The 13757-nt window shown below is 36.1% G+C and overlaps 1 protein-coding gene across 1 annotated transcript in view; it reads right to left on the bottom strand.

Moving 5' to 3' along the window:
- ANGPT1 (angiopoietin 1) overlaps nucleotides 1–13757 on the bottom strand; it is a 167632-nt gene that overhangs the window by 63684 nt on the left and 90191 nt on the right. The window lies entirely within an intron of this gene.

Here is a 13757-nt window from a genome sequence, read left to right as displayed (position 1 = left end):
TTTTAAAAAGATAAGATTTTATTTTCAGAGTAATTAGAATTAGATTTGAAAATAATTTTCTAAGGAGATGGATCTCTAGGAAGCATACTTAGAAATATTTTTTTCCTCATTCTTAAAGACTAGAAAAAACACAATCAACTGCTGTTGATGTAAGAGATGAAGGACAGATAGATGCCATAAACATGCCCTGTTTCTTCCATCCTTCCTCTCAGTATCACACAGCTGAAACACCTGAGATCACAGATAGATTTTCTATAGACTAAGCAACCCAATACCCTTCTTTTGCAGCAGTGGGTTTTATTTGGTGAACCACTGTAGCCACAAGAAGATGGCTTTCCTTGGGTGCCTCTCATCCCTCTGTTGGGAGTTGGTGCTCCCACTGGAAGGAAAGCTCAGCTCCTTGTGAAGGAGCTGAACTATTACAGATTGCAGGACAGTATATTAAGCATGACCAGCACAAAGTTCAGTTTTTATTGATACATCAGACTGTAGTTTGCAAGAACAGCCCAAAGTTATCAGAAAATTAATACTCAGGAATGTTACTGGTAATGTTCTTTTAGGGTAAAATATGTTTTTACTATGGTTTGCTGTTGTTTTTCTAACTTAATATTCCATAAAATTTCCAAACCACTTCTGCTTACTATAGCTCCAGACTGTTTTTTCTATAACATTACATAGACCTTGAATCTTTTATACATCAAGTGAAGTTGCTGAATGATGCATTGGCTCAGATATGGTAGATGTGTAAATAAATTTTTTTAAAAAGTACCAAGGCTCAAATAAAGTAGTTCTAAAACAAAATACATAGTCATTACATTTCTTTGTTCAGCTTCAAGCTCTTAATTGACTTTACACAGATTTTCAGTGTTAGTTTAGCTATTTTCAAATACAATGCTTATGCCAAATTTGTATGTACCTGAAGAAAAAGATAAGTCTATGTCTGAATGCTTGTCTATGTCTGAATAAGTCTATGTCTGAATAAGTCTATGTCTGAATGCTGTCTTGCTGAATGCTTAGCAAAAATTTGGAGCCCTGGAGGGTTTTTTTGGTTGCTTTTTCTGGATGAATAAACTGGTGATGAAGTCATGCTCCTTTGAAGCAATGATGCCTATGTGGAAAATCCTGCTTTCCTGAACAGAAGGACAATTAACAAGAGAAATAAGTTCTTTCACTACACTTCTGAAAGTGTTTTGGTTAATTTTTAGCCCAATAACTTTCTCCTTGGGCTACACTACCTGTGTTTCCCCACTTTATGAATTATTTCTTTCAGTTATCAGTCTTTCAGCTGTTTCTTTTCCTCGATGCCCTGGACAATTATTTAAGTCCAGGCAATAAAGCATCTATAACTGCCCAGAGCTCTATCAGATGGCTGCTCCCATGTAGAGGCAACAGCCCTGGCAGTGCAACTCTCTGCGGCCCCATGGAAGAACAGGAACCCAAATCAATGAGGTTTCTGCTAACCCCGAGGCTGTGAACTGCCAGGGCTGAGCACCTATGCTGCTACTCCTACTAACAGGGTATTAGCGTTCAGTAGAAAGACGGGGTCAGCACCTAAGGTTGTAGCCTCTTCAGTTTTCTCAGAAAGGGTTACTGGAGCTTGCAAGTGAGAGAGTTCAGACATGTAGGGCCTTTTCCCAAAGCAACAGCCAGGGAAATCCCTTAACGGACTGACAGTTGTGTGTGCCTCTGTGTAGGGTGAGACTGTTTTTCTGCTATCAATCATGAAAATAAGTCAATAGTAAATGAGTTTACTAGTTCCTAACAGCTATCACAAATGAAGGATGCCTGCTTTTCTGCCCGGGTTTAAAGAAATACAAACTGGCTGCTAAGAATACATAGCTTCTGAAATATTCAGTAATGTAAAGTTCTCCTCTAGGAATACAAAATTTAAAACTTACAATATTTATCTTTTTTCCTAGCTGTATGAAAATTACCTAATCTCATCTCTACTAGAAAAAAAAGGCAAAAAATAATACACTTGATTTTTTTAATTGAGATTTCTGATTGTTTTTGAGAAAATTAAGTGTTTATCTCATTGCTTTTCAAGTCTCCATCAGATATTTGGAGAATGAATAGTGCAGTTTGTAAGCAATAAAGAATGTTAAACTGCAGTTCATTATGTTGACTGAATCAATAAAATCACATTCATATTTACTAAATTATTTAAGATCTGAACTGCCATATTTGTGAAATCATTTAAGACTGAGTTAATCACTGGCGACTTATGTCCTTTAGTGATGCTGCCAGCAAATGGAAGGCAGCTGTTGGTTTTTTTGCATGATAGTGACTTATTTGGACAGATATGCAGAGATTTCTGTAGTGTCTTAGTGAATTATTATATTTTCATTGTTTTAATGTTTTATTTACATGAATCTAATTTTCTTACAGGACTTAGTAATCACTATACATACCAAAATACACTTTAAAAAAATTCTTCATGCTTTTGAAGCCAGGAAGGAAAAGTCTCTCTCCATATCTTATTGGCAAACAGAATTGACCTAAATTTTAGCTGCTCTATCAAAAGCATCTGAGGTGAAAATTTCTGTCCCCAGAGGAGCAGCTTCGAAAAAATCAAAAAGGAGAAGGTTGTAAATTGATGGCTTTTACCTACGCTGTAGCATTCCAGGACAGGGTCATTCAAGGACTGCCAAATGGCCATTTCAGTCTAGATCTGGACTGCAAATAAATTTTGCCTTGATCTTGTCATGGTTCCAGACACATGGTGGGGAATCCTACATTTCTATAAGAGACCCTGTATCTCTGACCTCTTTCCCAACCATTTGGGTGCAGCTGCTGTGCACCACCACAGTTCCAGTTATGACAGCAGATAGCGCCTGGCTCGTGAAGAATCAAATCAGGAACAGTTTGCTAATGTTATCAAAAGGATGTCAGTCAAATATCCCCAGTGAGGAGGCCTGGAACATGGCCCATACATGTATATATGTTCCCAGACTTAACAGCAGGAACCACAAACAGATCTGACAGAGAAAGGGTGAAGATTATTTTTATTTTGAGGAGGAAAAATATGCAAAGAGTTACAGCCACTCAGTTTTTGCTGACTTACAGCCAGAGGTATAGTCTGTTGTTTCAGTGGCCTAGTCTTGTATATACCAGCTTCCACTTGAGAACAAACATTAAACTGCAACCTAATAGCTGGCTGTGATGTGCAACTCAACTATTCCTTGCAACAAGACAACCCTGTGGCAACACAGTTGTGCTGCAAATGTTACACAAACCACATGGAAAGGCACAAACCTTGGAGGCCCACTTCAAGTCAGATACGCTCTCCAGATAACCACAGTGTTGCCTACAAACTAAAATGATAGACATGTAAGAGCACATTTGTGTCCCTGTCAAAAAGGACTTGAATAGTGCATTTTCTGGATTCTAGTCTGTTCAGGTACATAATACATACTATGTGTTTTTCCTCTCCAAAAAGTATTTCTGGATTATTAAAGCTACCATCGTCACCCAGTATAGCCAATGTGAAAAAGAATTAGAAAATTGCAATCCATTGACAGGTATGGAATTAAAAAAAATTGCAGTTACTTATTATTGACAAAATATCAGGAACTTTTTATGCATCTATCTAGTCCAGTAAAACTTTTACATGTGAACTTATATGCACTTAGTACCCAATTCTAAATTATTATAAAGACAAACTACCACTACCTGATTCAAAACTTTCTCCAACGTCAACTTTATTTCCTCCTGTATTAATACTACATTTTATTTTCATCTCCACAAAGTGTGAATATCATCTTAAAAAAAAAAAGGCAGGGGATATTAATATGAAAGCTGCTTCTGGACATCTTGGAGTCCAGCAGTCTTCTCAGATAAGTCATTGTTTGTACATGCTTGTGTACTCACATTTTTTATTAGGGAGGTGAGATAAAGTTTAGGACTGGAGTTTGGACATATATTTTCTTTCCAGCAAAGTATACATTCACCAAAACGCTTTTCAAAGCAATATTTCTTTGTGAGATTGCTCTGAATCTGACAAAAAGAGCTGGCCAAAGGCAAATTGGAAAAAAAAGTTCATTTTGACATACTGGAATAACATATTTCTGTTCTGGGAACTATTGCTCCATAATCAAGTTTATGGATTATAAACTTGCAGATTCTCGTTTATAAAACTTTATTGTCAAGGCTCCCATTAATCCCAAATGAAGTTATGAGAGTGGTTATACCAGGTTACCTTGCTGTTCCAGCCTCTCCAGTGTCTCATCTCCAGCATCGGAGGCCCTAGAAGTCACTGGGCTTCCTCACCAGACTTGATCTTTTAACTCTCACTGCTCTTCTGTTTTATTCTTTGCTTACACCCTCATAATCACTTATTTTCTCCTTATTTTCTTTTTCCTTTAGGCCTTTCCCTCCCCAGAGAACCCTAAGGTTTTGCAAGCGCTGGGCTAACACCTGGCGCAAAAAAGAGTCTTCAGTAGGAGCAGATGTCCAAAGCAGTTGACTGGAGAACAGCAGGCAAGCATATCCAGGAATTTACAGCATAGGTGCTTCCTCTGCCAGATATAATATCTGTATATTTAATAGGCTTTGAAAGAATTTTCTTCCATGAATTTCTCCATTTGCTTTTTTGAAGCCACATGAATTTTAATCATTCACAGTGTACCATACCAAGGAACTCCATACACGTACCATGTGAAGGACAATCTCCCATTGTTAGCTTTTAACCAGTGTATTTCAGCTAGTGACGCTTCATTCTTAGCTGAAAGTGTCAGTAATTCTGCATCCGTGCTCTACAAGCCACCTGCGATTTCTACTGCATTCTCCTTCTATTATCTTTTACACTGCCCGAAGTATCTCTAATATGCCTAATGAATGCTATTTCACAGCTTTGATCATCTGTCTTTGTAGCTCTTTCCATCTTTTTTGGGGTTTGGTTGTTTTTGTTTGGTTTTGTTTTTTTTTTTAAGATGTGGGGTCCAATATTTTATACAGTATTTGAGCACATCGTGCTCAATACTGTGGTACAATTTTTTCTGATTTCCTTTCTGTTCCTTAGTAATAATTTATAAAATACTATTTTCATTTCGACCATTAATGGGCAAGTAGCACCTCCTGTGTCATTCATTCAAGATTTCCTTTGGAGCTTACCTTGAACTTACATGGGTATTTTAGAAGGTGGGAGAAAACAGAACTCTAGAATTCCTTCCTCAGGAATGCTCATCTGCTGAATTATTAGAATAGAAAATGCTGGCCTTCATTTAAGTGTTTAGAGTTTATGGCAGTATAAGTAAATATATATATATACACACACACATTTTTAATGTCTAAAGAAGCACTTCTTCGTAACCCAAAACCCAATGCAATGGCAGGGTGTCACTTAAACAAGCAGTGCTGCTCCTCCCATTTCTGTTGGTTGTAGGCTGTCTCCATAGCCACAGAATGAATCAGCTAATAGGAGATCTGGCAGAAAGTGTTTTGGGGGGGGGAGGGGAAGGGAGAGGCAGGCTCGGGGGTTTTGTTTGTTTGCTTGGTTGTTTTATTGTTGTTTTGTTTCTTTGTTATACAGGTTTATTATTCCACTGCAGCAGCTCAATGATCTGATTCATTCTGTGACCCTACAATCACTAGACTGGATGGACAAGTGGAAGGATTTTGTTTCCAAGGAGCAATGACGTAAGCAAAAATAGCCCCTTTGCCATCAACCCCTAGCCCTTCATGGTTGCATGCATACCACTTACTGCATGTGGGAGGCCCAAATGGATGTGAAAACCTCTCTTAAGTACAATCCAGCATAACTACCAGGCCATGCTGAAATGCAGTTTGTAGGGCTATGACGATTCTATCAGCCTAGGAACTAGTCCAGTCTCAGATTCATTAGAAACACTAAGGTTCATTACATACAAGAATTTCAGATCCATATTTTTAAGGTGCAGAGGAAAGAGAAAAGGTGTAGCCAATTAGATGCCTCACATTAGCATTTACAGAAATGTTTTAGCAGCTAACAGAATATTACTTTTCCATCCCACACCCCCTCTAAGAGTCTGAAGTAAGAAAGGCAAACAATTGCATAGCAAAAGCACCCAAGCTATCCAACTACTTATTAAATAAATCATTTAAAGCAGGATTTCCCTCCTGTAGTGCTGCAGGAATTGACTCAGTCTTGGAAAACAATGTTAACATAGTGAGCTTTCACCCTCTCCAGAGCATAATTATTTACTACCTAATAAATTATCAACAGTTATCAAGTTTGTTTCCCAATAAATCCAGCCTTAGTGACTGGTAACAACAATAATACTTCGATTCACTGTGCATTTGAAAGACATCACTTAGGAATACCATAAAGTGGTCCTCATTAGTGAGCTGAAATGGAAAGCCTTATGGACCATTTACAAAGAGATAAAGACACTTAATTATCCAGCTGCGATATAGTTCCTTAATAGTTTCTGTTTGAGACAGCAATTTTGTGACTAACCAGCCATTCACTGAGAGATGAGAACTAAAGAAGTCTTTCATGAACTCCTACAAGAGAGATTAAGCCACTGGCTTTGTTTAATATTTCTAGTGTCCATATTTCTTTAATTGATTTATATTTTTCCACACAGGCACCCTAATGTGCATTTAGTATTTCCAGCCAAAGAATGGTATGCACACAAAGAAATTTTTCACTAACAAGCTATTTGGGTGACACCAGCAGTGTTGTTAGTTGGTTTATATATGCTGATATCCTCTGTAATATCTTTGGTGTGAGTGAATAATGCCATTTTCACAAAGCAGAGTGAAGAGGGATTTGGCACTGACAAATACTCTATGAATGAATGAAGGTGGGTAATTGATTTCAATATTAACAGTCAAGAATTTAAATGTAAAAATATGTACTTGAAGTATTCATTTTTCAGTACTAATAAATATTGACCTCCTGCTGTGACCATCAATAAGTTAATAGGGATAAAATATGGGAATGACCAATTCTGTTTTGAAGAGTTTAAGTATTTTCCTGCTGACATAAATTTCAAATGCTGCACATTCAAATTGACTTATTTCAGTAATGAATCTCTATTAAACCAAAGTCTGGCTTGATCCTACCTAATACACTTTGTTGCATTTTATTACACAGCATAACTTGGAAATTAAGGTATCCTTGCCTGAGCAAGGTATGAAAATACCTTAAAATTGTATTTATTTAGCTTTAGAAAATAACAATATAAAATTAATCTGTCCCAATGTAGATACTGATCATATAAATAGCAGCACTAATATTATCACCCTTTAACAGATAATATGGAGAAAAAAGGTACTTGCAGCTGCAATTCACCTCATCCAAAGACAAGTGACTTGACAAAAGTGCCTTTGTTGACTCTAAAGGAAGTCCAGACCAGGACTCTACATCTACACTGTAAATGTTAGGCGAGTCAGGTGACAAACACTCTTACGTGAGCTTTCTGAGCATCTCTGAAAAATGCATATCAATACAGAAAGTCTCCAAGGGAAACAGGAATTCTATAGCACCTGAACAGAATAAACAAGAAACACAAAATAAAGCTGGTGCTGATGTGTATGTTTAACTGAACAAAGACAACTGTACACAGACAACCTGGACTCTGACTGCAGCCCTGTAGCTCTTTCCACCTCAGTGGGTCCGTGTGCTCAATTGGTTCCAGCTACAGTAAGGGTAAGGGGACCCCTCTTCTATGACACTAAGTGCAAAATTAACATTCAATTTTTCTCCAGCTTTCAAAATATAAATAAAAGCAGATCAAAAAGTGGAATACATCTTTATAATAGTGAGCTTTGTGAATTGTGGGTGGACATTTTCTGATAGTGATCTTCTGATCTCTTTTTAAACTAAATGTATTTCTGTTATTGCTTTAAGATATCTTAAAAAAATGAAACTGCCTGTTCATAAAATCTCTAAAGCAGGAGGAAGTAGAGAGAAACTGAGCAAATGGGTGTTTTCTGTATTCTCAAACACACATAGCATCAACCTTAGCTGAAGCTATTTGCTTTGAAACCTTTGGGGATCAGGAGACTTTTGGGAAGCAGGACTTCATGACAGAATAACGTAAGTGTGGAACACCAGATGGCTTCAGTGCATTAAATGAGTTTTTGTTTAAAGCTCTGGTGTGGTCACTCCAGCTTTGTCAAGTCTGTGTTTTTTAATTTATTCTTAATTAATATTAAGAAAAATAACCTTAATAAAAAAATGGAATTCATAGATGAAAAGCATCATGTTTTGTTATTACATTGCAGTATGTTCTAACACATTGGTAATAAAAATGCAATTTCAGGTATAAGAAAAAAAATGTCTGTCACGTTATTCATGCATTCTTTTCTTATAACCATGTTTCAGGCACACTCCTGATCCACCTCAGACCTACAGCTTGCAGCCAAAGTTGGTCAGAAACTTCTGTGCATCTAGCAAAACTCTTATTTTGTTTGCCTCTATGCTTCAGAAGAAAAATAATTAAGTGACTGATAGGCCATACTCTAGGTTTCTGCCTCACTAGTTATGTCTCATCATGTTGAAAAAAACCTTAGCAATGTCAAGGATGAGGTACAAAGAGGAGGCAAGTGCTTAAGGAATGAAAAGATATTGTTAGGGAAATGGTAACAGACAAAACATGCTGTCACCTCAAAATATATCTCAGATGAGTACCAATATTATTCTTTCCAAGCACAGAAGAAAAATGTCCAGGAACTGTATCATACAACCTTACTCTTCTACACTGCTGTCTAAAATCTATTAGATTTAGATATCCTTGTTATTGTATTCCAATATATGGTTGAATCAATATAATATAGAAAATTTGTCTTGCTGAACACAGTTCAAACATTAAGATTTAATATTACCTTTTAGAACACCTGAATCTGTTATTCTATCGTGGGATTCCCACTGGGATTTTTTTTTTTTTTTTTTTTAAATACTAGCTTGCATTATATAAGGTGCCTTTGAAGTCTTTCTAATGAAGTAGGCCAGCATCACTGCTGGGGTAATTCTGCTTATGTCAATGGAGTTTCCCCTGTGCCTGTAACCTTTGGGTCATTTCTTTGAAGTTCTCATTCTGTTCTCACTCTCTTTCACTTCAGTATAAATCTTAACTTCATAACAACTGTGGTCGAAGAAGTGGAATAGACTACTTACTGTTTAATGTTTTGAATAAATTAATTGCTATGCCCTTTAAAAGCATGCATTCCATTAAAATAAATTTTTGGACATACTTACTTTTCCTGCATAATTTTCTAAAATATGAAAACTACCCATAACCCAGGAGATTTGCACCTTTTCAGAAATGCCAGAACCACTAACCATATTATTTACTTCATGAACTCAATAGGTACTTCTGGAGAGGTAAATTCCTAGCATATATGTGTATTATTTTGAGAATTACGCTTAGCTTCTTGTCAGCATTCAAGAGGAAGCTACTGCTTCATTTCTTTCTTACTAGGGGGTCACAAAACCAGACATGTATGACAAAAGTTTCTCTACTGTTCCATTAGTCCTCTGAAGTATACAAGTTTAGACCAAACATTTTAACAAGGTATGTTATTATGCAGTCTGACAGACAAAATAAAAAACAGGAACAGGAAAATAAGTTTATGGTTAAATATACTTTCCCACTGAATTTTTACATTCCCTTATCCTGTGGGTAGGAGTACTTGGGCAGCTATCCTAAGTTATGCAAATTAACGTTAACACAATAGACACTCTAGATCTATTTTCTTCTACTGGGAAAAAAAAAGGACAATGTATTTGAAAATATATGTGACTTTTGACTGGGCACTTTTTGTGACATTTAGCTTGAAACGTAATTTCCCACTGGACCAATGCAATTTCTGAATTGCTTGGTTTGAACTTGTATACACTTCTTTGATGATGATATTGACATAAACTGCTTAACATAATTTGTAGTGTATTCCTTGTATTTTTCTTTTTGAATAATATTTGTGTGACTCTCTGCTTAGCACTACATATCCTTTTCATAAGTAATTTTTCTGATGTGGAAGCTTAGAAAGTCTGTCACTAAACTAGCTACTGTGTTACAAATTTATTGTTTGACTGTGACAGCAATGTGCCAACATGCTTTATCCATCCTCAGACAAATCATATTCAACGTATTATGATGAATGAACAGTTTAAAGACAATAATCACAAAATCTTTGATGACCTTTGCAAAGAATGATGTGATCTCTATTCAACTCATTTTCTACAGGTGAAGGACTTCTACAGTCTTGGAGACAGTCGTGCAATATCTCTATGGTGATTAATTAAGTCTTCACCTCAATGTTTCTATTTCTCTGTCTTTTGCTGGGGAAAAGTAAACATTTCAGGCATTTATCTATATTTGAATTTGGAGATTACTTGATCTTTAAAAAGTCACTTTAAATTTTCACCATAATGAGCAACCATTTCAATAGGAAGGCTAGTGTCTGAAAGTGCTGGTTTTTTAGAAATTCTATTTTAGAAATTTATTGGCAGCTGCTGCCAAGATTGTTGCCCTTGCCTAAAAAATACATAAACAATGTGACAAATCTATTTAGCCATAGACACAGGCCAAAATGGAGACATGTGAGTCCCCATGGTATCCTGCATATATTTGACTCTCTGTTGGCTTTCTGACCTATTAGAGTGTCTATTTTAAGGATTACATGCAACTGAAATCCTAGAATCACTCACACTGGGACAGAGGTGGGTGGTATTTTGGAAACCAAACTCACAAATAATTCCAAGTTTTACAGGTGGCCCTCATCCCAAAACTGGTCTGTACCAAAACTGACACTGAGAGTGGGATCTGGATTTTGTATTTAGGTCCATCTATATTTTAAAAATGTATCCTTTGTGTGGCTTTTACTTTTTTCTCTCTTCCTCATTTGCCTTTATATCCTTCAGAAATTCTCTTAAAGTTTGTCTAGCCATGGTGGAAGTACCAAAGCAGATTTCTTAGGTTGTCATCCAGTACTAAGGACTATGTTAGCTAAGCTTCTCAGAGTGTAAAACTAAACAAAAGCAGTTTCTGTTCAGCCCTGTATCTCTACACTGTTCAGCTATATTATTCACAGGTTCCTAGCAGGCAATCTTCTGGAAGGTTCCCAACTTATTTAAACTAATCTAAAAATAAATCTTCTGATATGATTATGTCATTACTGGAGGAAATTTATCTCATATTTTGTAATCAAAAAACAATGGTTATCACCAGCTTGGTTTCAAATGAAGTTGTTTAGCTGTATTATTGTTATTTTAGAAAAAAATAGTTTCAGAATTAGTAATTTCAGTTTCACGAATTGGAAAATCCTGAATACTATGATTTATGCAAGGAAGAACATAATTTTCCTACCGTGGGGGAGATTTTTAGGTTTCTTGACACTGATAATAGTTTTTAAAAATATATACACATACACGAAATATAAAATATATCTACTTACATTTTAAATTTATGATTGAAAATCCAACAAAGGTACTTAAAGCCATTCTCAAAATACCTCAGGGTTCAGACTTTGCAATTCCTCTCAAGTCTTGTGTTCATCCTTAGGAAGTAACTCATCTTTGACAATCTGCCCTTCTAGACTTGATGCCTTGCTTAGCTTGTGCTTCCCTTCAAAGATGAGTGTCCCTAGTTAAAAGCCTGAAGTTTTTAATGGGACCCATCCTTTGCTAGCTCTTCAGCTTTCTAATAATCCAAAAATCTTTATCAATCTCAGTGATATCTAGCAACCTTTACTTAACTTAATCAAGTACTAACTTTTATCAATGGAAAATATCTCTCAATGTTACTGGGTGTTCCTTTTCTCCCTACCATTAGTTATTTTGTATGCTTCCATAACAGCATCCCACATACCTTCTTTCCCATCTAATAGTTCTGTATGTTACAGCTCTCTCTCCTCATATGGAAATCGTTCCAGGTCTCTAATTATTTCCAATGTCCTATTCTTTTCTGGACCATTTCCATTTCTGCTATATCCCTTGTGAAATTAGATGACTGAGATTTACCAAAGTATAAGACAGAAGTGGTGTCACTGATTTATATATCACATTTTGTTATTCTCTTTCTCCAAATAAACACCAGTTCTCACAGCATATTTTATGTTTTGAACATTAGTGCACAAAGACTTGTGTAAGACTATCTAAACTTCATATTTTTCTGTGAATTTAGAGTAGCTCCAGTTGTACTTCCCAGCATGCATACTTTTCCATCTTCAACATATATTTGCACAGACTGAAGCTGGTATTATTTTTTGGTACAACCAAATGCTTTAGTATCCAGCCTTCATTAGAGTGGTCTTGTGCTCCAGGATAGTATTATCATTTTAACTTAAGCTATCTGGCTCCTTTTTCAGCTATGAATGTACTTATCTACAATGTTGGTCAGCTAGACTTAAACAGACCATAAGTGGAAACATTTCTGCAATTATTTCTCTTTAAATTATTCTAATTAAATAAAAAAGGTATCCAAGGAAAATTCTGAACATGTTAATACACAAAAGGTAATGGAGTCCAAAATCAAGACTTTGAGTTAGGCTATGAAAATCATATTCAGGCATTTAACTGTGCTGACCATCTTTTGCTTCCATAGTTCCTCAGAAGTAAAAAAACTGCTGAAAAATCAGGTTTTCAGGTACCTGAATTTGTACCTGGGAGCCCAATTTTAAACATTCAATTCTGTAATCCTTATAAAAACAAAAAGTTTTTATAAGAAGCAGCTGAGGAAACTAAGTGGAGGAAAAATGTTGGTTTGTTTGGGTTTTTGTTTGAATCAAATTCAAAATTATTAGAAAATCTGTTTCTAACCTTAAAAAGAACTTGCAGTATGTCTCTGTATGAGAATAATATATCTTTCATTTTGATATTAATTTTAAAGTACTCCTGAGCTCTATCAGAACACTCTGAACACAGCTTTGCCAGGTTTCTTTGCCAAAAGACCATAAAACATAATAAAGGATTTGCATTGCATCACAATGTTTCTCTACTGATATGAGAACAGCCTACTATGACGGATGTTATTTAATTCAAAATGCTGGGGAACAGTACAACAGAGTAAGCAGAAGGGAACATTTAGAATGAACATGAGGGGGAGAAAAAATAAAAAAAAAAAAAGCAGTCTATCAACACAGGCCCAAGCATGCAACACTTCCAAAGGAAGAGATGTAATCCTTGTCACTGGAGCAGTTCAGATTTAAGCCACACAAGTTGCATGGGAATATATAGTAGAGAGCAAACCCACACTGCCTTGAGCTGAGTAGTTTGAATGATCTAATATGTCCTTCTGCCTCTTAAACAGAGTATTGAATAATGATGCAGGTGACAAGGTTTTGATTGGGGAGATGGGGTTGTTGTTTGGGGGTTTTGTTTGTTTTTTGCTTTTTGGTTTTTTAGATAATTTATGGCACGTAGAGCTCTAGAATTACAATGAGTAAATATGCTGGGCTCTTCAAACTGCTGGTACTTAAACCTCGCATAGACCTCTTTCATCCATGCTTCCACACTCACTGAATGACTAGTAGAATTCACACATTTACAGTTTCTCTCTAAGTTTACCCTGTACCCTTTCTCAGAAGGGTTTTGATGGCTTCTTCCCACGTAGATACTATTTTCTTTCCTCAACTTTATTTCCCCGAGTATTTTTAACCCTCTGCATGCCATACCAGGCACAGCTGTTAATCCCCTTTTAGCTGTTATTTTTAGTATATGCCTATTCTCTTATGTTCTCCCCTACATTTCTTCTTCCCTCTTTTCTGTATGACTTTGCCATGTTTTTCATAGTTACTAATTTGTTCTTTCCAGTGTCCCATTTCCATCTTTT

The sequence above is a fragment of the Ciconia boyciana genome, chromosome 2 (assembly GCF_034638445.1).
Source record: "Ciconia boyciana chromosome 2, ASM3463844v1, whole genome shotgun sequence".
NCBI lineage: Eukaryota > Metazoa > Chordata > Aves > Ciconiiformes > Ciconiidae > Ciconia > Ciconia boyciana.
Note: the sequence above shows the minus strand (reverse complement) of the source record. Positions and strands in the feature narration are given on the sequence as shown.